The sequence below is a fragment of the Furipterus horrens genome, unplaced genomic scaffold (assembly GCF_987537825.1).
Source record: "Furipterus horrens unplaced genomic scaffold, mFurHor1.1.pri manual_scaffold_7, whole genome shotgun sequence".
NCBI classification, from domain to species: domain Eukaryota; kingdom Metazoa; phylum Chordata; class Mammalia; order Chiroptera; family Furipteridae; genus Furipterus; species Furipterus horrens.
In genome coordinates this window covers 31216988-31239654 of record NW_028327177.1, presented here as the reverse complement: position 1 = coordinate 31239654, position 22667 = coordinate 31216988, and the positions used below count along the sequence as shown (strand labels likewise).

The 22667-nt window shown below is 45.1% G+C and overlaps 1 pseudogene; it reads right to left on the bottom strand.

Annotated features, from left to right (window-relative positions):
* Positions 1–269: 269 nt before the first annotated feature.
* On the bottom strand, positions 270–17258 carry LOC150004217 (mitotic spindle assembly checkpoint protein MAD2A pseudogene; annotated as a pseudogene).
* Between the last annotated feature and the right edge of the window lie 5409 nt (positions 17259–22667).

Below are 22667 nucleotides of genomic sequence, written 5' to 3'. Positions count from 1 at the left end.
AAATACCTCCCCATCTATATTCCAAGTCAAGCTACTTGACCAAAACAGCTGATTTAGGAAGGTATTTAGTTTTATAGCAAAATATTTTCTATGTACAGTTACTACCTTCAAAGGAATTGATATTACAGTGCTGATGTAATCTGCTGGCTTCCTCTTGAAAAACATGCAAAAAATTACATCAACCTGTGGAAAGTCAAAGAGGTACCAAAAATGAAACAATTAATTACACACAGTTCCATAAAATATGCTAAGGTTTTCTTACCTAAAAACTAACCAATGAAATGAAATGTATGAACTATAGTTGACTCGGTTTCAGGAGAAGAATATTTGAGAGTTATATTATTGTTCACGTCTCCTCTTCGGCCATGCACAGGGATTTTGTAAGCCACCGTGCTCTTTACTTGGTGGACTGTAGTGAAGGAATGCAGGTGAACTTGCTCAGAACTGGTAATGATCTCTGACCTGGACTCTTCCCACTTTTCAGGCACAACCAAATCTTGTCTGTACAATCAGTAGATCAAATGAACAAGAAACTTCCAGCAGTGGCAGAAATGTCACTGCAGCTGTGGCCTATCTGATCACTGAGCAGATTTCATCTGGATAGCTTTCTGAGACTTTTCCTGGGCTTCCTGTTATCTTTGGCAGCCTTGTCACACTCACTATCAATTGCCATCTTTGAAGGACCTCACCGCTACTGCTGGTTCCTGAACGGAACTTTTGGTTGTCCCACCACATTAGGTATTTCATGAACTCTGAATCAGTAGTTGCAAGCAAGGGGAGGCTATATTTCTGTATTTGAGTAATGGTTTCAGATGCCAAATGAGAAGAACTCGGCCACGACTTCGTTGCTCGGGTGCAGGGTGATGTCTGCTCGTGAGAGCCTGCACGCCAGCCAGGCCCCCACATCGAACTGAGGTGCTTGTGCCGCAGACCGTGACCGCCGGGCTGCACAGCAGCTCCCAGCCGATGGCTTCCCATTTTTAAATATAATACTTATCTTTCAAATTACACATGCAAATAGCTGCTGCTGAAAGTAAAGAATATGTTCATTTTTCGTTTTCATTTCATCCCCACAGTAGATGTGAACACAGTTATGACTGAGCTATGAAAACGACTTTGAATAGAGAGCTTTCTTCATAGCTTGTTTTGTTTTTAGTCTTTAATGAATTTTATTTTTTAAAGTATTTTACGTTCACAGAAACACTGAGTGGGAAGTAGGGAGAGTTGGCACATGCCCCCTTCTCCTCCCACGCAAACTTCCCCCACCAACAGCGTCTGGGAGCACAGTGGTACGTTTGTTACCACCAATGAACGTACATTGGCTCTTTCTTTTTTTAACGTAATGCTTGCAAGTATAAATTGTTCCTTAGAGTGGTTCGTCCCTGTGTTCCGGGAGCCTTCCTAAGGACAGCCTTTATCCAGCTTGTTAGGACAAGGTAGCAGGTCAAGGGGGCCCAGCTGCACATTAGCCTTTCATTATCTATTCAAGATGCAGGAGCTCCTTGGAACTGGATGGATGGTGAGCATAGTACAACCAGTGTGTCCTGTCTGACTGCCCCTTTTCTTGTCCCTTCTACTTCATGAAGTTCTTAAGGGCCTCGAAATGCAGAAACACAGCCTGAACAGAACAATGGGGTAGGAGACAAAGCCAGCTTCAGAGATGCCAGTGTTTATGCTGAAGGGACGCCGGCAGAATCTGCCAACAAATAATAGGACCAGAGGCCATTCAGACCGAGTTCCGGTGGGAGGAGTGAATGAGGAGCGAGGTCCTCCAGCCCTCCTCATTCTGCATGAGTTCGGACTAAACCTTGTGGGGTGGGCAGGGCCCCAATCTCCAGTTATTGTTTCCTCACCAGGGCTGGCCCAGTGCCACTCCTCTGGCCAGTCAGCAGGGGCAAACCAAGCAGGAAGGTTTGGCTAAGCATTAACTTTCAAATGAAGCTCTGCCCCAATTAAGGAGAGGACAAGGTGCCAACGGTATGTGGCCCTGTAAAATGCTCTTATATTTGCATTTAAAACCGGTGTCACATAATATAAAGATGAACAGTAAATTTCATGCTTATACTTTAAAATTTACTTTTTCTTTACTGACAATATTAAATACCAAATAAACAACCATGGAAGAAAGGAAAATGCTTTTTATGTTAGTACGCTTTATGATACTCTTTTCTTGCCCTGTGAATTATGTAGCCAACTGTAGTTGTCATGGCTGTGGTTGAATAAGTCAGTCCAGTCAGTCAAATTCTAGGGCCATGTTTCTACAATTATTAGAAAGCCCAGCTTACTAGCAGATTGCATTCCACCTTACTTTATAAGACAGCTACTTGAAACTTGACACATATTTTCTTATAGGATCACTGCTTTAAATAGGTGTTGAGTTTTCAAGTTATCCCACAAAAGCTTACTGAAATGATAATAGAGTGATTGTCTCCAGTATATTTGAATGTTGGATTAATGTAGCTGAAGACTATTATCGGTGTTCACCAAGTACAGTCATTCCTCAGCATCTGTGGCGGGGGGGAGGGGGGCAGTTGATTAGTTCCTTGACCCCCTTGAATACAAAAATCTGAGAATGCTCAAGTTCTTTATATAAAATGGTGCAGTATTTGCATATAATCTATATTTGCATATAAGCTACGGCAGAGTACAGCTTACACATTTTAACAGTGGAAAATTGTAATGGTGGGAAATTGTAACCCATCCCACCATTCTTTTCACATTGTTTCTATAAGTGCTGACTCTGACTAATATGTAGCTTATAGATGAATGGCATGTTCCTATAAGAATCCTTGGAACTAACTTCAAAAGATACAATCTCCAACCTTTAGGCATCCCAGCTCCTGGAGATTTGCTGACCTTGAACCATGGAGCCAGAATGATGTGAAGCTGAGATGACATGAAGCGAGGATGACTAAACCAGGATGATGCACACTGGGACATCACTTGCCTTACTGGAATGGACTGTGCTCATCTGCATGTAGAGAACTTTTGAATCCCCTTTCTTGTTCTCTTCCCCTCTCCCTTCTTATAAAAATCTCTGCCTCCACTGCAATGGGGAGATGGGTTTTGAGACATGAGTCCCCCATCTTCCAGATAGCCAGCATCTGCAAATAAATCACTTTCCTTTACATCAGCATCTGCCTCTTGAGTGTTGGCTTTTGTAGTGGCAGACAGCCTGACCTGCGTTTCGGTTACAACATCACTACATTCATGTGGATTCAGCGCATTGCTGGGCATGTGGCAAATTCAAGTTCTGCTTTTGGGAACTATCTGGGATTTTTTTTCCCAAATATTTTTAGTCTGCAGTTGGTTGAATCCTCTGATGCAAAACCAATAGATACAGAAGGCAAACTTTGCTGCACTGCAGGGTTGCACTTAACAGTTGGGTGGGGCCATGGGAATTCTGGTTCATTCTGGCCAATGAGCTGTAAGTGCTGGCAGGTGCCACCCAGGATAGAGCATTTAATGGACAGTGTGGGACCCTCCAAGGTGCTCTTTCCTCTCTGTCATAGTGCCTGGCAATATCCCAGGGATGGGTCTCCATCAGCCTGGGGCCTGCTTGGCGAGGAGGTGACAGCCGAGACCCAGTGGTCTGTGATGGCATAACCTGACCTACTCTGGTCAATAAAGTTATCTCTTAGTGTTCTTGATTGCAAGTAGTAGAAACCAGTTCTGGCAAATTAAAGCAAAAAAGGACCTGGTTGGACCCTCAGGCATCTCCTAGGCTTGCAGGACCATCCGAGTCTTAGACGCCATGATCTGATTCTAGCCTATCTCAGCTCCAACTACTTTCTGCTCCTGTGTTACTCCACCTGAGTCTGACTTCTGGGAGAGAGGGCTGGATTGGCTTGGTTTGGGTCATCTGCCCTCTCTCAGCCAGGAGGCGGGGACCTGGATGGACCATCCCAATAGGACTTCCCCCAAAGAACCATGGAGATGTTTGTCTCCAAAAGCATTAAAGCAACAGATGTCCACCATAGCACGGCACCCAACCTCAAGTGGGGAGTGGAGAGGAAAACAACGTGAAATCAACCGTACCCCAGGAACACGATTTCATGGGCTTGGGTTTGTAGCTCAGGGCTGCTGATACGCATTTCATGTCTGAATGTTATAGTGGCTGCTGTAGGCACTCCAGTTGGCTGGACCACTCCCTCCCAGCCTTCAGGCCAGTGGCTCTCAATCCCCGATGCACACCAGGGATGGTGTGGTGTGGGATGGCATCTGTAAAAATAAGAAACGCTCAAGCTTTGCTCTTAAGATTCTGATTTAATTAGCTGGTGAGCTTGGACATCAGAATTTTTTTAAAAATAATTTATTTATTTATTTGTTTTATTTATTTTATTTTTAGAGAGAGGGGAAAGGAGAAAGAGAGGGAGAGAAATATCACTGTGTGGTTGCCTCTCACTTGCGCCCCAAACTGGGGACCTGACGTGCAACCTAGTCATGTGCCCTGACTGGGAATTGAACCAGCGACACTTGGCTCGTAGGTGGACATCAGAATTTAATAGCTTCCCTGGTTAAGCTAACATTTAGCCAGGGCTGAATGGCTCTCTTTGGACAATGAACCTGGCCAAGCCCCACAGTAGCACAGGGTCATTCAGGGCTGGAAGGCTTGCAGGTGGGGTGTTCCTCTCCCACAGATTTACTGCTGGAAACAAGTTCAAGCTGCTTATTCTTTTCCTAGAAGTTTGAGATATGTTTTCTGCAGCAGCTTAGTCCCCTTTATTTACCCAAATGTAATTTTAGACTTGTTGCTGGAGCCAATACACTGACCTACTGAGCACTCAAAGGAGGAGAAAAACAAGAGTTTTTCATCCTTCTTTCTTTCCAGGCTTTGGCTGCCTGTTGACCCCTCAAAGGTCCCTGTTTGGGGAAAAAAAAGGACAGATCAAAATACTTCAGATGTAGATCCTCTTCCTAGTTGTGAAGCCTTGCTGGGGTGGCATGCGTTCTTTCTGTGGCTTCAGCCAACTTCCCTTTGCAAAGCAATTACATCAGTAAGCTGGGGCACGAGACACCCTGGGAGTGGGGCTTGTTTTATTTCTGAGTTGCAATTATGACAAGATCTGTCATTGTTGAGTTGCTTCATCTCCTTCATCCTGACTTAGTGCATCTCATCTTGGTGCCATTGTTTTCCCATCATCTGCCAGAGCACTGAGGAGGAAATGCTCACTCCAGTTTTGGCGAGTGATTCCAGAATGTGTAGACCAGGGTTCCTTGCAAGTTGTAGGTGGAGGACGTCTGTTCTGGGGAGGAGGAAGTGGTAACACTGGGCAGCTCAGTGAGCCACCTCTGTGTGACTCAGGCTGCCACTCACCACCCGCCAGCTGGAGGGGACAGGAAGCGAAGCATCATCCTTTGGGATGAAGCCAGGGCTTGGCTACCCTGCTGCAGCATTCTTCTGGGGTCACACTCCAGAGCAGGAGCCCATGCTGTTCTCATGGATAAGTTCAGGGCACCTCTCATCATCTCTAGCTTTTCTTTTCTGCTGGTTTGGCCCATTGCGGGGTTTTAAATATTGACTACATTGAGCAAGTTGTGGGGTCTCAATTAGTCTGCTCTTTTATTACATGAAAGGGATTTCCTCTGGTATTACAATTCTGAGTTCCTAGACGTTTCCTTAGAATCATGCAATTTCAGTTGTGCAAGGACATTGGATATAATCTAACTTTTCTAAGGAAAACTTTTCACAGAAACAAGTTTGAAAACTACCTAAAAACATCAGAATTGGCAATGTAGGTTTTAATAGGGAAGTGATGTGGTATATAAACATATCTTTGATGAGAAATAGCATGGCTCCTGACTCCCACTCTGTCTGCGGACCTTAGGCTCTCTGACCCTGCATTAACATACCCATGACCTCGGGGAGGCTAGGCAGCCTAGCAGTTGGAGATATGATTTTGGAGTCAGAACCAACTGGGGTTAAAATTTGGTATTATTCTTTAGCTTTTTCAACCATTTATTAATATAAAGACTATTTGTGGTTCCTGGGTAGTACAGAAGCAGGTATTCAGCCCTAGTTTGCTAACCCCAGGCTGTCTTTTAATCCTATCAAAATAAGCTTTCCAGTCAGGCTAAGGACAAGCTCTGTCATGAGTGCCTTGGCCTCTGTGTATATATGAGAACTTGGCCTGACACATCTGCTTATCAGATATGCATTTCAGTGAGTTATTTCCTTAGATGGCACCTCACATGACAATTTTAACTTAAATTTAGATTCTTAATTATTACTTAATATCTTTAGGAAGATCACACGGTGATCAGAAGACAGTTTGCACATGCCATCCAATGACATTGAAGGCAGTAGAAATGGCCAAATCTCTCAGAATAGATCCCAAAATTTTAAAAACATAGAGAAGTAAGAATAATGGACAGTTTGTCAGAACTTCTGGTTTGACTATCATGAAAGTCATCTAATTCCATAATGTGGAATCCCATGAAGGAAAGAAGAAACTTCAAGTGGACCTAGAAAATGCAGACACTCCTAAGATTCTTCCATGGGCCTTGAACTAATACTGTCAATTTTAAAGGTATCGTAGAGGTCAAGGTCACAAGTCCTGGGTATGGAAAACAGTATGCCACTGTTGATGGTTTGTATCATTGCTGATGGCCAAGAATGGTTCCCAAGGCTCTTGAGGTGTTGAATACAAAGCAGACTTAGACTTAAGTGTTGATTATGCTACTGAAGACGGAAGTGTGTTTTGATGAATGTATGCTATTGACAGTTGAAAAAATTATCTAATTTCAGCAGGGTGAGGAGTGAGATGCTTGGGACACACACGTAAGGAGGTCAGTCTCAGGGTCTTCACATAGTGCAGGGGCATCCTAAGTGTGAAGCCTCTTTTTATTTTCTGTCCTAGGAACTTCACTCACTCATCCTGATTTTAAATATAGTTTACTTTTTCTCCCTAAAGCGCTGAGAAATCCATGGTGTACTTTACAATCCACAGTGTGAAAATCAAGGAAATACAGTGGTCTCTGTTCTCCCAAGAAGGAGGGGCCCTGGTCTCCTTATAGGGTCTTCCTGGCTGGGATGCCTTGGTGTTAACCCTTTAGACTGAGCACCAGCTTCTCTGGAAGCCAGTTGGCACCCTTGCTCTGCGTTCTCATCACGCCCTGTGCTTGTCTTCAGTGAATCCTCATATCAATATAATTCTTTTTTTGTTTGTTTTTTTAAATCTGTCTCTTCTCCTGAGTTCTTTGGGAAGAAAAACTCTTCATCTCTTTATGTCGTCATGGCCAAGTCCCATGTCTGGTAGTACTCAGTGAGTGTCAGAGCAGCGGATGCTTAAAGAAAAAGTGTTGAATGAATAAACATGTCATAAAGGCATTCAAATCCCTTTTAATGACTGGAAGATGCAGAGATAATTTGAAAAGTTTCTTCCTTAATCTGGCCAACTTGAAATTCTACAGTGACTGCGATTTGGAAAATCTGAACTTTCACCTTTTTAGATGAAGAATATGTTTTCTTATTTTCCTACTCAGAGCAATGAGTAAATCCTTGGACTTCAAATCTTTGAGGGTTGGGATTTAACTTCTGCATTTGGCCCAACTGCAGGGAGTCAACAAACTAGGCCATCTTTCAGAGATGGGAAGGAAAATGATTCCTCTGCTGACTGAAAAATGAATGCTTCTCCTTTAATGGTCAGTGCAGCCCCATGGAGGGCAGAGGGAACATCCCTAGGAGCCAGAGGGCCCTGATGGTCCAAACCTTGCCCTTGCCCTTGCCTTCAGTTGAGGGCTTACCCGATCATTCAATAAGATAATATGTAACATTTACTTTTTAAGAAACAACTCTAGCATTTTTTAAAAGTGTATTTTATTGATTATGTTGTTACAGGAGTTCCAATTTTTTTCCCCTTTGCTCCCCTCTGCCCAGTACCCCCTTCCCTCCAGCAATCCCACCCCCCTTAGTTCATGTCCATGGGTCGTGCATATAAGTTCTATGGCTTCACCCTTTCCTATATTATTATTAACATCCCCTGTCTATTTTGTACTAACTAATTATGCTTCTTAGTCTCTGCACCATTTCCCCATTTCCTCCCCTCCCCGCTCCCAGCTGATAACCCTCCAAATGATTCCCATACCTATGATTCCGTTCCTATTCTGGTTTGCTTAGTTTGTTTTTGTTTTTATTTTTTAGATTCGGTTGTTGATAGTTGTGTTTGTTGTCATTTTAGTGTTCATAGATTTGATCTTCTTTTTCTTAAGTAAGTCCCTTTGACATTTCATATAATAATGGTTTGGTGATGATGAGCTCTTTTAGCTTTACCTTGTCTGGGAAGTACTTCATCTGCCCTTCCATTCCAAATGATAGTTTTGCTGGATAGAGTAATCCTGGTTGCATTGCCTTTCATCACATTGAATACTGCTTGCCAGTCCCTTCCTAGGCAGGAAGTGTCCTCTGAAAAATCAGCTGATAGTCCTATAGGCACCCCCCTGTCGGCAACTCTCCGCCTCTCTCTTGCTGCCCCAGGACTCTGTCTTTATCTTTCACCTTTGGCATCTCAATCATGATGCATCCTGGTGTGGTCCCCTCTGGGTCCAGCTTGCCTGGGACCCTTCGTACTTCCTGGACCTGTATGTCCATCTCCTTCACAAAATTTGGGAAGTTTTCCTCATTTTTTTCAATTCTTGCTTTCTCATTCTGCACTGGTTGACTGTGTTTTTCTTTCTTATGTTCCAAATCATTGATTTGAACCCTGGTTTCCTTTCCTACACCATTGGTTTTGTGTGGATTTTCCTTTGTTTCACTTAGCATAGCCTTCACTTCTTCTCTTATGTGTTTGCTGTACTCAAGCATATCTGTCAAGCTTGAGAGCATCTTTGTCATCAGTGTTTTGAATTCTGCATCTGTTATATTGTCTATCTCCTCATCTGTTAGGTTGGCTATCTCCTTGTTGCTTAGTTCTCCCACTGGAACCTTGATCTGTTCCCCCTTTTGGGCCATACTTCTCTGTCTCCTCATTCTGACAGGTTCCTGTGTTTGTTTGCCTCTGCATCCCAGGTAGGGCTGTCACACCTGTTACATTGTAAGGGGTGGAGCCTTAGAGATTCATCAGTACAGGGCGACCCGTTTCACTGCGTTGTGGCACTGTATGTGGGGGAGAGGTCCAAGAGGGAACAATGCCGCCTGTCCAGCACTTGCCCCTTTTCGAGGCACCTCTCCTACTTCCACACCGGACTGGGGCCCCTCTAGCTGCTGCCCTGGCCATCGTTCCCACAGTGGATCGGTCTGCGGATGTTCTAGGACTGTGGGGGCCCTTTAAACAAGTGGACTCTGCTGAGAGACCAGCAGTTTCTGCCTCCACCCCAACCCCCACTGGGTCTGCACAGTCAGGAGCATTGAGGCTTGATTTTCCCCGGTGCTGGGACCGTGAGTTGCGAGGTCCAGTGAGGAGCTGAGACCACTCCCCAGGTGTCCCTCCTGACTTTTTAACATGTGTGACTGTGCTTTCTGTTGGCCTGCCGCTGATGCTGCCACCACACTGCATCCTCTATACCCCCCCTACCTGTCTGGATGAGTATTTCTTCTTTATATCTTTGTTTGCTGGACTTTCATGTAGTTTGATTTCTTGAAACTTCTGGTTGTTTCTAGTTTTGAGGTAGTTGTATTCCTTCTTAGTTGTGGAGGGAGACGCAGCGTGTCTGTCTATGCCTCCATATTGGCCGAAAGTCGACAATAATTTTTTTTTAATGGCTGAAGAAAGTTCATCAAAGTGGGTACAGTGCTTAGGATCTTCGGAGAAAAGATGCCGATATCTAGGTACTGTTGTATTGAGTGAGCCTGCAGGTGTATTGAGTGAGCCTGCAGGTGTATTGTGTGAGCCTGCAGGTGTATTGAGTGAGCCTGCAGGTGTATTGTGTGAGCCTGCAGGTGTATTGAGTGAGCCTGCAGGTGTATTGAGTGAGCCTGCAGGTGTATTGTGTGAGCCTGCAGGTGTATTGAGTGAGCCTGCAGGTGTATTGTGTGAGGCTGCAAGCTTTTGAAAATCCTTCTTGTCCCACTAAAACTACAATGCTAACTTTCTAAAGGAGCAAGACTTCTTAATTTTGCTGAGATCCCTAGATAGATCTCCTTCTTTCATATTATATAAACAGAGGCAATATGCCTGACTCCAGTTTCCAAAGTAGGATGTTCACATCTGATAGCCTTCTTCATCCTGTCCCCACTTAATGGCCACAGAATTTCCTTTCCATTTTATCCAGATGATAGTTTAGATTTGTTTGCATTGGCTTATTATAACTTAAGTCCTGGTTTGTAACATTAATGAAGTAATTATTTAAACATGTATATTTATATTTTTTGGTCATCAGGGTGGGGGCCAGACAATAAGGGAGAGGTGGTGATCACTGGAGGATTCACAGCAGGAGAGAAGATAAAAGTCACTTCTCCATCGCCTTCCAGAGATAACTGCAAATATAGTCTCATCACTCTCTTATAATGGCATATATTTAAAACATTTTGTTATAAAAATAATACTCAATTATTACAGAAAATGATGGGGCAAAGCCCTGTAATTCCACCACTTAGATAACCAGTGCTATCATTATTGATGTCCTTTGGCTTTTTGCCCCACATATAAAAGCAAATGCTGCATATGCGTCGCAGCGCAAGCACTTCCCCAAACAAACAAACAAAAAAACCCAGCACAAACTGTAATCGCACAAGACAGAAAAGAGAGCACAGAAAACACACACAAGTATCCCACGTTCCAGTCTTATAAACATTGATGAAAAGTGTCAAATAAAATCTTGGACATAAAATCCAGCAATTATACTTTAAGGAGTAAACCAGACCAAGGCAAGTTCATTCCAGGAAGGTATAGATAACAAAATATTAGGAAATCTATTAGTATAATCTGTCTCATGAAAAATTTGTAATGTAATTTTAAAGTCTCAAACTTAATTAGACACACTTCTGTTGGTCAGAGAAAGAAAAGTGTTCCTGTTTTCTCCTTGCTTAAAACTGCTTGTCAATACAACGAGCAAGGTAATGAAACAGGATGTCTAAATATTGGCAAGAAGAAGGCAAAATTACCTTCATTTGAAGATGATATGATTGACTACCTTTGGAAGTATTAGAGTTCCATGCAGTGTGCATGTAACATACACACACACACACACACACACACACATATATATATATAGCACCTCCTATTAATAGGAGAAGAAGAAGGCCCTTCTGCAGTTGTGATGAAATGGTTTCTTTTGAGCAAACTGAAAAGTTTTCATAATATCTTGCTTTGTGCAGATGTCCTAGGTTTCTGCTCCTCCTCCCCTCTCCCTGGCCTCAGAAATGGGTGTGTGTATGTGTGTGTGTGTGTGTATGTATGTGTTAAATGTGCAGGGAGTGAGATTACCCCAGGGGCTCACAGTAAAACCACCTGATCTTTATAAACTGAAAACCCATTCTTACAGAATACCGACTAGCAGGCACACAGGGAAGACAATGCCAGGGGAATTTTTCATACCCAGGATGGGCCTATGGTTCACTTAATGACGCCTCTGTCCCTAATCCCTGATGGGTTTGCATCTGGATGACACGGAAACTAAATGTTAGCTACTGCTCCCTGTGCCTGTGCCCACTAATATATAGCTACAAAAAAAGGTACCCTAAAATGCTGACATGAGAGCTTCTTAGAGATGGAAAGAAGGGAAGTAACATTTATTGGGAGTACTGCCTCTCAGTTGCTCTGCAAACATCACTTCATTGAATCTTTATAAGAACCTATATCATATATAGGTTTCATCAGTTTACAGAACTGGGGACCCAGAGGTTAAGCAACAACCCCACTGTTACACAGCTGGTAAGCAGAGGAATCAGGATTCATACCCCTGAGCAACTCTCCAGCCACCTTCCCATAGCCTCAGAGAGGGCTCCAAACACTCATGCCCATGGCGGTGCCACATGACACTATTTCTCAAAGTCTAGGACATTCTCAGTACTCTTCCAAATACACCTGGCCACTACCGATCTATGGGGTGGGCACTGAAACCATACAAGTTGCCGTCCAGTTGGCCATAATGATACTGGTGTCTTGGCCAGCAGGAGCAGAGAGGCGAAGGCAGCCTCACGTTGCCTGGGTAACCAAACTAGGGTGTTGCTGGAGAAAGTTATTGAGCTGAGCATGCACGCGAGGCTAGTGAGAGTGATTGACAAAGGGAAAAGCCCTTCTACTCCTTTCTGGTCCCTATTGAAGGTGAGGCCAGGGGACATGGCCGCACGTGTGCCCTAGAAGTCAACATAGCGGTGGAGTTAGGTGCTGACCTGTCAGTCTAGCCTGGGAAAAGGATGGGATTGGCTGGGGGTGCTGGACCCTCCTGGAGCGCACAAAATTTGGGCTGGGAGATTTAAACGGAAGGAAGGGAGATGCGTGCTCTCTCCCTCTTGCACCCCCTTCATGGATGTGTCAGCCGAGGCCTGCAGGACCTGGCTGGTCCTGGAAGCAGCATGGCCCATGGCACAGCTCTGAAAAGGAGGGAGCCTGAAGCCCAGCAGCAGTGGGGAAAAAAGTTGAGCTGCTTGTATGATCCTGCAGTGACTGCCTGCAATCCCGGAAGGACGGAATTTTGAATGGGCGAAGGAGCTCTGGGTGCTGCCTTGGACTAGTCTGGCAGGGGGTGGCTGGGTTTTCCTCTGGGTTCCCTGGAGGGGATGGGCTTTCAGGCAGGAACCTGCCATCCTCCCAGAATGTGCAGCTTTTGAATAAAAGACCCTTTCCCTTTCTTACTTATCCTCTGCCTCCAGAATTTGCCTATGGGTGATGGCAGGCAGCCAAACCCCACTTTCTATTCAGTAACAATAGCAGGCTCTTTTTGTCAGTGCAGGTGTATCTTAGGGCCCAGCTCCCTCTGCAGAAGGCTGATGCTGGGGTCAGGTAGGCAGTGTCAAGTGTATGAAAAGCTTTTTGTGAAGGGTTATCATTGATGTGGGGCATTTCTCCATTTGCAATGCAAATATTTGAATCAATTGTTGCCCTCTCCTCTGTTAAAAGGCCACCTCTGGGATAGGTGACACCTTATTTTGCTGAGAATTTATTTTCTGGATCACATTTTTCTTTTTCTGAAGGATAGGCTAGACTTTCCTATGTTGCCTGGGGTATTGGCTGAAACCCAAAGCTTAGAATAATAGGTAAGCTCTAGCTCCCCCCATCCCTACTCTTACTTCCACCAGTACAGGCATTTTTAAAGAGAGGTGCTAGGTCATCCATGAAGAACTTGCTAAAAAGTATCCAAACTGGTCTTGCAACTCCTGGTCTTGGCACATCACCTACCTCCAGCCTATATCTAAGAAAAGGGTAAAGACTGCTCAGAGTCAAGGATATTTTAATGAGAAAGAGCATGCATGTGGCTACATTAAACTGTTTCTTAGGAGTGGCATATGCTCCCCAAAATTGTTTGGGCCCGGGCTGGAATGTTTCCTTGGCGTCCAGGGTGGCCTGGCACCTTGGGAGGTGGCCAGCTGAAGGAATTCCACTCAAGATGTCTGCCAGCTCAGGAGAGGAGACCCCAGCAGAGCACCTCTGTGGGTTGTATCTTCAAGCAGGAGCTGAGGAATATTTATAGAAAGTTAGATAAAAAGGGCCTCACACATGTTGCCTGGATCAGAGGAAAGAGAGCACTGGGGAGTCCTGCTGGGTGGGGGAGGGTGTCTTCAAAGAACCCCCTAAGGGCTTCCTTGAGGGATAGGGAAGAGCCTGCCTGTAAACAACAGCTAAATAATATCCCTCAAAAACACCCACTTCCTAATTCTTGGAACCCCTGAATATGTTACCTTAATGGCAAAAGGAACTTTGCAGATGCAATTACATTTCCCAGAGCAAGGTTCTCACCAGAATTCCACGTAGTGATAATTGCATTGTCTGTGGTTAACGGCTCAAAACACTTCTCTCCACCTGAGTTTTCTTAACCTAAGCATACCTAACGGCTTCGGTCTGACTCATCCTGAGCCTGACCTATTTGTGAAATGCTTTCTCTACAAAATACTGGAGAAAAGTGCAGAGAATTACACATTGTAATCCCAGAGTAGACAGGACTGTGTAACCCTCTCATTTTAGCTGCTCCCTGCCTCCCAAATGGCAGGTGAATGCTGACCCCATATTGGCACGTGTCTAATGGCCTAACCTATTTGCTCCAGCAGTGATTGCCAGGAAGGTGGCAGTGGGGTAGGACATGGGGGAGGAGGGATGCAAGTCCCAGAGTGGCAGACTGGGGGAAGCTGTGAGGTCCCCAGGGGTCCCTTTCTAATCTGCCTCTGCTGCATGGTACAGCAGGAAACTCCTAAAGATGAGTGGGCTGCTAATGAGGTGCCTGCACAGCAGGGTGTTGGCTTGGTGGAGTGGGATGAGTTGGGACTTTACACTCAGCCCTGGGTTTGGATTTTTTCCTGCCATTTTCCTTGCTGTGTGATGGTGGCTTTTCACCTTGTCTTCCAGAATCTGCTTTCTTGCCTACCAAGTGGGCATAGTGATCTGCCCTGCAAACCTCTCAGACTTCAGATAACGGTAAATAAAATATTTTCTGTAAAAGGGTGTTGTATGTACTGCAAAGTGCTCTACATGATTTATTAAAAGTGCTCGTAAATGGTAGTTACAGAATAGTCACGAGGATGTAAAATACAGCATAGGGAATATAGTCAATAATATGGTAATAACTATATATGGCGTCAGATGGGTACTAGGTTTATCGGGATGATCACTTAGTAAGTTATATAATATCCAATCATCGAGTTATACAACTGAAACTAATATAATATTATATGTTGATGGGAACTGAAAAAAGATTTTAAAGTAAAAAAAAGACAAAGAAAGTGGTTGGAGATTTTTTGATGAGGTTTCTGAAAATTTTGCCTTTTTCATGGGTAGACAAAGGAGAGGGGGATGAGTTGATCCTAAGCGATGGCTGATGTGTACATCATTTGGACTGTCTGGGTAAGCCTGACACCCTCCAGTCTGCCCAGACTCTCCCACCTGTCTCCCCATCACGGTTTGGGCATGGGAGCCCGGTGGGCCCTGCGTCTCTCTGGGTGGTGACTTAGAACTGCCACTGCTAAGAAGAGAGTTTTGTCTAGAGCGTCTGAGAAAGTCTCTGTTTCCACCTTTGCACCCACAGACGAAGAGAAAGGAGCCCTTTGGGGCTGAGTGGAAATGGTGGCAAAGTGGGCAGCACCTCGCCGATTTCTGCTGCTGCCTTAGTCAGCAGTTACTGAATGTGAAGCCTTGAGGGGGCGTTGGTGGTAACCCAGCTCATATGACACACTTGTTCCTGCTGCTGAGAGCAGCTACTTACAAGGACAGGGATGGGCCTTTTCTGTGGCAGAGGTCCAGGTTGTATCACTTTTAAATCTCCCTTCAGCTCCATTTGTGCAAAGAGAAGGTGTGGTATGGTGGCAGTGTTACGTGTTTGGATTCTGCTTAGTTCCTAGGAGATATGACTCACCAGCATCTGCGGGCAGAGGTAGAGCTGGCCTCCTCTGCACCTGATCTCCTCAACTCCTGATATTAACAGAATGCTTGGCTTCCAGGGACTTCCCAGGTCTAGTGGGGCCAGTTGAGATAGGGCCTAAGATGTGCAGTTAGGCCAACAAGTGGGACAGGCAATACACAGGCCATGGAAGGCACGAGGTGAGGAGGGAGGCCCCACCTCAGCCAGAAATCTTAGACATGCTTCCTGCTGGGCTCTGCTACCTGTCCCAAAGGTGGCAAGCCTAGGAACATTGGCCACATTAGGAAGCAGGACCGGAGCCAGGTGCACTTAGTGACAGAAGCAGTTTTCTAAGCCTTCATTTAATTGTCTTTTAAGATATTATAAGTCACCATTACTGATATCCGACATGCAAAACTGTAAAGCTGTTTTAATTTTTTTTTTTTTTTTTTGTTATGATCATTACCTGAAAACACCCCAAGCACATGGGCAGAATCAATATAGTGTAGCAGTTATACAATTATGTGAGTTTTGGACCCAAACTACCCAGATTCAAATCTCAACTTTACCCCTTACTGAGCGACTTGGGCAAGTGACTTAACCCATCTGTACCTCAGGTTTCTCATATGGAAAATGGGGTGAATAATAGTAATAACCTCATAGGATTGTGGTGAGGGAGGAAAATGTGAGTTAATACATGTAAAGTGCTTAAAACAGGGACTGGCACAAGATAACCGCCATTCTTGTTTCTTGCCATTGTTACAAGTGTATACGTTTCTCCTTTCCTTTTGGTATCCCTGGATCTGGTGGAAAATAGTTTCAACCTGTCTGTCAAATTCAGCCAGCTGGTTGAAGCTACCTGTGTAGCTGTGTTGAGAAGGATTCTGAAGCTGCATCCAGTCTCAGCAAAGGAATCATAAGTGTCCCATTAGAAGTGTCTGCCATCGGTGAGAAAATAGGGCAGAAACCAGGCTTCTTAATCTGGGCCCAGGGATCCCTTTGTAGTCTGTAGACAGAATTCAGGGGTCTGTGACCTTGAACGGGAAAAAAATTAGATTTTTAATTTTCACTAATAGGACATGAGTGCCATGTAGTTTCCTGCCACGTGGCTTGTCCTGCTTTTAAGTATGTTTTTTACCTATGTCCCAGCCCTCTACCCAATCCCACCATCTTTGTCTTTGCAAGGTATCTTGTCCTTGGATGGGCTTTCCTGCCACTTCAAAACTAGAGGGTCAGTCTGTGGTTAGAACTTGTTATTTAATGTGTTAATAAAGAAACACATATTTTGACACATTTCAACATAACTGGTTTTCTCTGAATACTTTATATTTCATTTTATGCATTTAAGAACACTATCATAGGCTTCACCAGACTGCCAGAGGTGTCCACGGCACAAAAGGGGTTAACAATGTAGAGTGTGAAGGCCGTCCCCAAGACCACTCTAATTATGATGCCAGTCATAAGTTCAGGGGTCCCCAAGACCACCCTCAGTTTTGATAAATTACTAGAAAAACCTAAAAAATTTATTAGAAGTTGTTATATGTGTGGTTACAGTTTATTACAGTGAAAGGAGTTTGTCAAGGGGGATACATGGTGTACCCAATTCCAAGAGTGGAGTTTCTGGCTGTCATCTTCCAGTGGAGGCATGGACGACACCAACTTTTCTTGGCAATGCCGTGGGACAATACACGGGGAGTTTTGCCAACCAGGAAAGTTCACCTAAGCTTTGGTATCCATGGTTTTACCTGGGGCTTGATCAGGTAGCCGTAGCGGACCGCCTGCTTGGCTGAACTTGTCTCTAGCCCTTCTGGAGGGCAAGCTAATAGCAGCATGTGGTCAAAGACCCCACCATAAATTATATGGTAAGACTACCCATTGGGGTTCAAGGCCCCCAGATAAACTCGTACCAGGCAGGACATTCCAAGGGCTTAGGAATACCTCTAGGAGCCAAGGGCAAAGGGCAGACCTCTCTTTAGGTAAGGTTGTTAGTTCCTGACTCCACGGGGCTCCTCCACTCTGGACACTTGAAGTCTTGGAGCTTCAAGCTTAGAGGTGGGATGGGGAAGGGTGGGAATCAGCTAGCACAACAGTGGTAGTTACTGAAACACAATGTAGGGGAGATGCTTTTGTACCTTGCAAAGACAACATAGGATTTATTATTTCCAGAGTCAACTGAATAATGCCAGTGATTAAACACATTGCTGGGTCTTGGCTTCACACCTAACACTTTTGAAAATATATTTTTATCTGTTGTTTCATTTAATCCTCAAAAGAGGTGGAAAGAAGAGGTATTGTTAAGCCTCTGAGATGCTGGAGGCCCGGGAGGTTGGGCAGAATGTGGACTGTTAGGACCTCCTCCCTTGCCCTGAGCGGCCTCTCACCTCCTGCTGGGTTGCCCTGCGGCCATTCAGCAAAATTTTGCAGAATCAGGTATCTGGTAGTGCCAGGGTGGTGCCAGGAGCTTAATGAGTTTTGTAGATGGCCTGTCCTGGAGCACACCTCAGGGAGTGATTACATAAGGTCCCTGCCTGCCCCATGTGACCAATTCCACAGGGGAAAGCAACCATGGTTGGGTCATGGAGTCTCCAAGGCACTCGGCTCACTGCTTTGGTTGGTACCAAGCTCCCCGAGCGCATCCCTAGGTAAAGATGGGAAGAAAGCAAGCCACGTCATGACCTCACCCTGAAGAGGGGTGTAAATTACACGCAGTCAGTCTCTGTGTCAACGTGGAAAAGCCACTTTCAGGGCCTTTTCCACAGCATCTTCCAGGATGAGGCCCACTGCTTCTGTGGGCTGCCAGCGCTGAGCCCAGCCCTCTGCAGGAGTAAGTGCAGGGAGCACTGGCCTCCGCCCAGGCCCCTGGGGTCCACATTGTCCCCACAGGGCTCAAAGGCTTTCTAGGGTGTGGCTGGGATCTAGAGAGCTTTGTCTTTTCCTGAAGCGCACTCTGCTCTCACGGGTATGCTTGTATATAATTTGTGCAGAAAGTGCCACTGTTTTATGGAGGTCTGTGTGGGTTTTTTAAGCTACTTTCAAAAAGGATAATTTAAAACGACCATTCTCTCCTTCTCACCTGCAATGCTATTGTAATTAAGAGAGCAAGCACTTTCAGGTGATCATTTACATGTCCTGGGCCTTGACCCTCTGCTGAACGCGACAGAGTAAGGCCTCCGAGCAGGGCCTGCTTGCCCTGTTCATGCTGCTTCTTAGCCTTTGTTTATTGAATACGTTAATAGAAATGACTCCTGTGAAGTCACTCACTGTGTTAATTTCCTGTGGCTCCTGTAATAAATTACCAGAAGCTGAGTGGCTTAAAACAACAGAAATTTGTTCTCTTGCCCTGACCGGTGTGGCTCCGTTGGAGCGTTGTCCAGTAAACCGAAAGGTCATGGATTCAATTCCCAGTCAAGGCACAGGCCTGGATTGCAGGTTCAGTCCCCAGTCGGGGAGCGTGTGAGAGATGATCGATTGATGTTTCTCTCTCACATTTATGTTTCTCTCCCTTTCTCTGTCCCTCCCTTCCCCTCTCTCTGAAATCAACAAGCCTGTCCTCAGATAAGGATTAAACATTTCTTAAATTTAAATTTAAGAAAAAAGATTTTTGTTCTCTCCCAGTCCTGGAGGCCAGAAATGCCAAGTAGGTACCCCTGGGCTGAGACCAAGGTGTCTCACTCCCTCCGTGGGCTCCAGGGGAAACCTCTGCCTGTTTCTTCCTGCCCCTCATAGCCGTGGCGTTTTTGGCCACATCACTTCAGTCTCTGCCTCCTCTGTGTGTCCGACCTCCATCTTCCTCCCTTTTATAAGGATACATGTGACTCATTTGGAGTCCCCTGGGAAATCTAGGATAACCTTTCCATCTGGAGATCCTTCATCACACCTGCAAAGTCCCCTCCCCCTTTTCCTACATTAGGTAGCATGGGGGCTCAGAACAAGCCACCCAAAGATTTGCTTTTGTGGTGTAAGTATTGTTTTGAACTAAAACTAATTTTAGCTTCAGGCTCAAAAGAAATGTCTGCCCTTCCCTTTAAGTACCTAGAAGAACTTGAATGAGAGGCCTTGTTCACACCCGCCTATATGGCAGGGAAAATTTACATTTATTGAACATCTGCTTTTCTTATCACCCTGCAGTGACCCATTGAAGCCCCCAAGACATCTTATCTTACCCCTAGATCAGAATACCTTAGATACCTAGATTCCCCTTTTTATCTCCGAACCTCTCCTGCACGTGGAGGTCTCTGAGTCTCTGAGGTACGTGGGGTTCCCATACATATGTATGTATTACATTTGGTTAAGTCCTCTTGCTAATCTGCCTCATGTCTATGTGAGTATTAGAGCAGCCAGAAGAACCTCGAAGGGAAAGAAAAGTTTGTTTCTTCCCCATAGATGCACCCACTGGTTCTAGGATTAGGAGGTGGAAATCTTTTGGGGGCCATTTTTCAGCCTACCATTGCTTTGAGGCTATAAACACAAAGCAAGCTAGGGCAGTCCCTCACCCAGGAACATACCCCTAAACAGTGCTAATTCAGGGAGAGAGTCAACAGAGGACTCTGGTTCATGAGGAGAGCTATCATGCCCATATTTGGGAGCCTGTATTACTGTGGAAAACTTAAGAACCAGGAACAACCACCTCCTTTTGCTCATAGCAGACCCTCACTTACCTTCCCCAGAGTAGGTTCTTGCACCTGAACCTCAGGTAGCAATGGCAGAAACCTGCAAAAGCAGGAGGGCCCTGTCCTGAGGCTCCCTGAGTGTCTCTGTAGGGACCCTTCTCTTCCATTGGTGCAGATTAGTCACACTTTCTCTTGGCAACAACCCAGTTGCTACTCAGCCCTGCTGGGTGGGTAGGTGAGGGAAGCAGATAAAGGATAGTAAACGCTTTAGAAAGGTCAGATGCCAGATAAGAAAGGCTAGGTCAACAGGAATCCTCCTAGGCTGTCCCGCTAAGTCTGCAGCAAGTGTGGTGAGGTTTGGTGCTTGTGCCTCCTTCAGGTGCTGCTCCTGCCATCTGTCCCCAGACACGTTGGGGGGTGAGGGGGAGGCTAAGAAAATGGACAGGGGCTGGTGCCTGAAATCAGCAGGTTTATATATGCTCACCTCCACTCCACATCACCCTCCTGCTGGATGCACCCGCCCCCAATGGTTCTGAATCGTTTTTGAGCTATTATTCTAGGGACCTTTGTAATTGAGATAATTTATACCCCATCTCCAGACTTTCTCTAAAATTGCCCCGTCTCACTGTTTTGGCCAGGTATTTCTGACCTTCCAGAGCGAGTCTGCAGGTAAATATGAGATTAAGCAGAGTGTAATTCCAGGACCTCTCCACTCAGGTCCCTGCTACTACCCGGCTGGATGAAGCTGGAGTGAGGGCTAGGGCAGGCATAGAGCCAAATTTTTCTTCATGTAAGGCTCAGCTGTGTCTGCCTGGATGGGCTTCCGTCTCCAGGAGCCTCAGGAGTTGCCTCTGGTGAGCCCTGGGCAAGGTCTCCATCCACTTTTGCATAGCTCTGCTTTATTTGATTCAGTCCCTGTTGGTACTAAGAACTACAGTATTCCCTCATTTATCATGGGTATTACATTCTAGACTCCCCTGCGAAGTAGGAACCTTACATTTACTCTACACTCTTAAACCTACGTAACTTTAACAACATACATATACAGTACTGCAAAATCACGCGATATAGTGAAAAATCCGTGATAAATAATTAAATATAATATTTAAAAAAATCCTGCAATACAATGAGGCTGTGATAAGTGTAATGGAGAATCAAGGGGTCTCAGATGTACTGCTGCCTTGAGTCACTAAATCTCTGCAGATAGGAAAGCATCTCTGGGCCTGTTTGGTGGTCTAAAATGGGACAGGGTGAAATGGGCTGATCAACAAGAATCTTTCCAGGGGTGCCACTCTGGGCCTCTATGATTGTTAGAATTGGCTGAAGGACCCAGCCTGGATCTCAGCACCCAGGGTTTATTCTGTCCATATCTGTGGCTTTCTTTAAAAAGCAAGGGTGAGCTAGTTTAGTGGCACATGGCTTTATGTCTGTCTGAATTTGTAGCCACTGTGTTTTATTTGTTCCAGGGTTAGTGTAGGATGGTCTGGGTCTTCACTTTCAGAGGGGGCACTGGGCTTTCTGGGCATGTTCATGTGGTGCTGAGGAAGGGGGCGAGGTCGTGGTTGGAAGGCTGCTGGCAACCTCCCCTTCTACTGCATCACCGTTGTTGGCTGGATCTGAATATTCTTTTATTTTTTATTTTAAAATATTTTATTTATTTATTCTTAGAGAGAGGGGAAGGGAGGGAGAAAGAAAGGGAGAGAAACATCAATGTGTGGGTGCCTCTCACATACCCCCAACTGGGGACCTGACCCGCAACCCAGGCATGTACCCTGAATGGGTATTGAACCAGCGACCCTTTGGTTTGCGGGTTGGTGCTCAATCCACTGAGCCACACCAGCCATAACTTGGATCTGCCCATTCTTTTGCTGCAGAGAAGAGCCTGAAGGGATATGACAGGAGGCGGCTGCTATAACAAAATATCACAGAATGGGTGCTTTAAAAAACAGAAAATTATTCCCCATAGATCTGGAGGCTGGAAGTTGAGATCAGGTGCAAGCCTGGTCAGGTCCTGCTGAGTGCTCTTGTCCTGACCTGCAGGGGGCCTGCTCTGTGTTCGCACATGGTGGAGAGAGACCATCTCTGGTGTCTTTATTAAAATGATATTTTATTTTTTAATTACAGTTGATGACAATATTATATTAGCTTCAGGTATCCAACCCAGTGGTTAGGCATTTATATCACTTATGAAGTGATTGCCCCAATAAATCTAGCACCCCTCCAACATCATACATGGTTACTACGATATTACTGACTATATTCCCTATGCTGTATTTTACATCCTCATGGCTATTGTGTAAAAACCAATTTGCACTTCTTAATCCCTTCACCTTTCACCCCTCACATCTGGCAACCATCAAAATGTTCTCTGTATCTGAGTCTGTTTCTGTTCTGCTGGTTTATTTTGTTTTTCAGATTCTACATGTAAGTAAAATCATTCGGCACTTATCTTTCTCTGTCTGACTTATTTCACTCAGCACAATACCCTCTAGTCCATCTCCATGTTGTTGCAGATGGCAAGATATTCTTTTTTATGGTTGAGTCTTGTTCCATTGTGGATATGCTCCACTTCTCTATCCATTCACTATGGATGGACACTTAGGTTGCTTCCATATCTTGGCTATTGTAAAT